Below are 5240 nucleotides of genomic sequence, written 5' to 3' on the forward strand. Positions count from 1 at the left end.
GTCATGTGGGTTGGAGAGATGGCGCAGGCTGTGAGGTCACATTGTGTCTCCGTGGGGCAGAGTTCAGCCCAGGCGTTTCCTGGTCAGCTAGACACTTTGACTTCTGTGCGTCGAGACCCCCATGTAGGGCCCCAGAAATACTCTGGAGCTGGGCCTCTCTGCTTCTACTAGCACTTAGGGAAGGAAGGAATGCTAAAAATGCCATGTGCCCAGGACAGTGCCCAACCCACTCTCAGGCTCGGAATGCAGGTTGCCACTGAGCCAGCCCTCCAAGACGTGACATGAGCCATCTCCAAACTGCTGTTGCCCTGGTCCCTGCTGGCTCACTACTTCCAGCAACACTGAAAAACACTGAATTTCACCTGTGCGGCCGTGAAATTCCACTGACGCAGCTCAGGATGGCCAGCTGCGACACCGAAGGGGCAGAAGGTCCCCTGGCTGAAGGAAACGGTCCCTCTTCACTGGAGCTCGTGATCCACAAGACACCTGTCAGCGCCCTCCTTGGAAGTACATCAATGAGCCCATCCCTGGGCTTCTGAGATACAAGAACATTCTAACATCCCTGCCATGACCTCCCAATGGAGTGACCATGAACTGCACTTCTTTCAACAAGATCCCGTGAGTGACTCTTGAGGCCAGGAAGAGAGACATTAAATGTCCTGTAGCCTTAGGGTTCTAAAGCTGTGAGGTTCTTCTCCCAAACATCTTTGCATCTGAGAAACTAGAGATCAGAGAGAGATAATTCAAAGAAAAGGCCGAAAGCACTTGCCTTTTTCTTTTGTGTGGTGCTCAGGGCCTCACAAGGCAATGCAAGACAAGTATTTCACGCCTGCAGCCCAACCGCTCTGCCCCAGTCTGATATTCCTACTGTTGTCCTGTTTGCAAGAGCACTGTTTTCTGAAATTCCTACTGAGCCCTCTTTAGGAATAAATCAGGCAGTACAGTTTTTCAAGGCACTGTCCAACGCTTCCCAGGGAAGGAAAATTGTTTCACAAACACCATGTCCTACCGAGAGTGCCAGCCTGGGGAAATACAGTTTGCTTGCCACCAGGAATGCAAGCATTGGGCCCAGGTCTCAAGGTTGGTGTGAGTCGCAGGTCACTGTGGGTGAAGAAAATGACTTTCCTGAGAGAAGCCAGACAAAGCGTCGCCTGTCAGCCCAGGGCACCGAGGCTTTGTTTGGTCTCTTCAAATATGAAACACATTACAGCTTTAAGAAAGGTTGGAAACTCGGGGAAAGTAGGTCTGGGAAACGGGAGGAAGGAATGCGAGCAGTGATGAATGAGATCATTTTTACCACCAAATCAACCTTCCAGAAACTTCTAGGAGAATAGAGCTTTGCATCATGCAAAATCAGTAATTCACAGAAGTCCGGCTACCATCAACCGCTAGTTCCCAGAGGCTCTTCCTCACCCTGTAGACTGGGGGGGGGGGGGGGGGCAGAGAAGGGGGGTGCACAGGGCACATTAACATGGCAACATGTCCAAGGAATTCGGAAGAGATACCTCGCTGGCGCATCCCTGAGGCACTGATGACCTGGGAGCAAGGAACCGATTTCCAAAGCTGTCTTCACTTAAATCACTTCCCGTTAGTTGTCGATTTGCTCGAGCGGGTGCCAGTAATGTCTCCATTTGTCCCTGTCGCATGCTAGTGTAGCCCAATGGCATCTGTTCGCTCCGGGAACATGAAGGGCTTCAAACCGATCGTTCATGATCTTGACGAAGAAGTCTGACCATCTGGTAGGTGGGCGGCCACGCGGTCCTTTGACATCCTGTGGAATCCAGTCGGTAACAGCTCTAGTCCAGCAGTCGTCTTTAAATCTCATTATGTGACCAGCCCATCTGATTTTCGACACCTTGGCAAACGAGACAGCGTCCCTGATTCTTGATCGTCGACGGATGTCAGAACTCCGGATTCTTTCTCTCATTTGAGTGAAACGTGATATTCCAAGCATAGCTCTTTCTATTCTTCTTTGGGAGACCTGAATAGCGTTCTCATCCTGTTTGCGTAGGGCCCAGGTCTCTGAGGCATGTTAATGCAGGAAGAACAGTGGAATCAAAGAGATGTGCCCGGAGCCGGAGGTTCTTCGTCCTCTTAGCTATTTCTTTGATGTTCTTGAAGGCGTTCCAAGCCGCTCTCTTCCTCCTGCGCAGCTCGGGTGCAAGGTCATTTGTCATGTTGACCTCTCGACCTAGGTACACATAGCTGTTGCATTCGGAGATGGTCGTTCCATTGAGAGTGAATGGGGCATCAGGAACGAGGCTGTTTCTCATAAACATTGTCTTCGTAAGATTCAGCTGTAGTCCTACCTTTCCACATTCACGGTCAAAGTCGGCCAGCATTTGTGCCGCTTGGCTGATGTTTGGTGTTATTAAAACAATGTCATCAGCAAAGCGGAGGTGGTGTAGTTGCCGACCATCTATCTTCACTCCCATTCCTTCCCATTCCAGTTGTCGCATGATGTTCTCGAGGGTGGCACTGAAGAGTTTCGGTGAAATGATATCACCCTGCCGCACCCCTCTCTTGACATCAACGATCACTTCTTTGTAGAATGGTGAGATCCTGGTAGTGAATCTGCAATACAGCTCACGGAGGATCCTGATGTATTGGGCTTGAATGCCCTGATTGGCTAGGGCTTCAATGACTGCTTCTGTCTCAACAGAATCAAAGGCCTTCTTTAAATCAATGAACATTAAAAAAAGTGGCATCTTGAACTCCCGAGAAACCTCAATGAGCTTGGTTATCATGTGGATATGGTCGATGATGCTGAATCCTTTGCGGAACCCGGCTTGCTTGCATGGTTTTCCTTCATCTAGTGTTCTGCCAATCCTATTTAGGATGATTCGAGTGAACAACTTGTAGATGACAGACAATAGGCAGATCGGGCGATAGTTGCCAATGGCATGGATGTCTCCCTTCTTGAACAGTAGTATGGTCCTGCTGGTTTTCCATTGGGATGGAACCTTGCATTCAGACAGGTAGCGAGTGAAGAGCCGAGCCAGTGTATTGATGAGTACTGACGGCAGGTTCTTCAGGTGTTCAGGTCTGACCTTGTCTGGGCCGGGTGCTGTTTGTTTCTTTACCGACGAAATAGCGTGTCGGATTTCAGAAGGGAGAACGTTGGGAACGACATATCCATCCTGTGGAATTTGGTATGTGGGCAAGTGGACATGGCTATCGAAGAGATTTGAGTAGAAGTCATGGATAATCTTCTCCATTGCCATTCTGGAGGATGTGATGGATCCATCAGGACGTCGGAGGGCAGTCATCTTGGTCTTGTAGTTGGCGAAGGACAGGCGGGCCTTACGAATACTTTTCCCGGCTTCTGCTGCATCTACCAGTACTTCCGCTCTTCTCTCTTTGAGGTCTTCCTTGATCGCATCTCTGCACTGCTTTGCGAGCTCGGACGTTAGCTTGCGGTTGCCTGAGGCATGCCCCAAACCACGCTGGCGAATTAGCTCAAGAGTTTTCGAAGATAGGCGATTTTTTGTGGCTATATCTCTCTTGGCGTTCCTTGCACCTTCATGGAGGTGCTGAACCAGTCGATCGTATTCCTCGTCAATGTTGTAAACAATGACATCTTCCCATGTTGCCGCAATACTACCAAAGAGTTCCCAGTTGGTGGTCATTCTGGGAGTTCTCTTTTTTAACTTTGCAGCCCTTTCTCCCCGCTCTGTGAAGTAGAATTTTGCACGAAGGAGACGGTGGTCCGATCCCATTCGAAATTTTGGGACAACAGCAACATCAGTCAGGCAAAACCGACACTACTTCCGAAGCTGTCTATCAGTTGATAATCAGGAGACGAAGATTGCTGACTCCTGCTCAGAGACAAGCTTATTCGGGCAAACAGTGATTATATAAAGCAAGGCCGAAGGGGGGGCGGGGTTGGTGGTTGCATGGTTTCGTGCAGCTTCCAGGGGCACAAACTCAGATCCTCTCAAGTTAGTCTAAACAGGAGCAAAACTTAGTCTCCTTAAAGGTTTCTAAAGGCAGCCCGCTTGTCCAAGCCCAGCAGCTGGAAAATCATCTCATCCATCTGTACTATTCTCTGAGGACCATTAGGCCCCTAGGCAACGTCCTTTGTGTTTGTCTAGATGCAGGATCTGAAACTGTTGCCCCTTACAAACCCTGGAGCTTTTTCACAGGTTCCTCAGTCTCGCTCACCCGGGAGCTGCGCCAGGGAGAACACCCAATACTTGGCATCTTCGTGAAGCATACAGTTGCCCAAAGAGACTGAACCCTTAGCATCCCTGTTCCCCGCCTCCCCTGCCCCCCCCCCCCACACACAAACTCAACAATTTTATTTCTCCGGACATAGATGTTCCAGGACACTAAAAACCCTTCCTCAGCATGAGGCCCTCTCACCCCTGTTTGCTGCGTGGGGCCACGGTAGCACAGAGCAGGGACTGACCAGGCACCCGTGAGTGTTGCCAGGGGTTTTTCCCTAGGCTCATAGGTTCGTGCTTACCGTTGGTCTGCAGGGCCCACATGTCATTCACCCTTTTCTCCCATGATCTCTACCAATGTGCTTGACCATTCTGAAAGTGGCTGTTAGGGATTCTTTCTTTTTGCTTTACCCTGTTAAGTGATGTCCTCTCCTTTGTGTGTTTTGTCATTTGTTCTTGGGCCACACCAGGTAAGGCTCAGGGCTTACTCCAGACTCTATGCTCAGGATTACTCCTGGCAGGGTTCAGGGGATCCCAGGGGGTGCCAAGGATCATCCCCCCAGTCCACAGGGTGCAAATCAAAATTCTTATCTGCTACACTCTCCGGCTCCACAGAAGCAAGTCAGTAAGCTAAAGCAAAAATCGCTTGTCATGCCACAAACTGAATGTTTCATCACTTGAGTGTGGAATAACTCTAGATTCTTTTTATGTACATATATCCATATGGTACATTTCCCAGCACACTTCCTCAAATCTAAGATGCCCCCAAACATGGGGAAGTTCTCAGCCATGACCTCTCCCACCACTTGGGTCTTCCTTGCAGTCACTTTCCTCTCTAATGATTCAGAGCTTGTTCCTCTGGCTGTTGTCCATTAAGTACCTAACATTTTCACCCATTCTTCTGCTTCCCTTTTGCCACTTCCTTATCAATGTTGGCTTGCATTTTGTCCTCAAGTTTGTCCATATAGTTCTCTCCATGCAATTCTGCTACTATGGCTAACTCTGGTTTTCTTTAGTTCCTTCAGTTCAATTTATATGGAACCTGTCTTCCTACAAATCTCACTGCTTTGAGTT

The sequence above is a fragment of the Sorex fumeus genome, unplaced genomic scaffold (assembly GCF_029834395.1).
Source record: "Sorex fumeus unplaced genomic scaffold, SorFum_2.1 ptg000157l, whole genome shotgun sequence".
NCBI lineage: Eukaryota > Metazoa > Chordata > Mammalia > Eulipotyphla > Soricidae > Sorex > Sorex fumeus.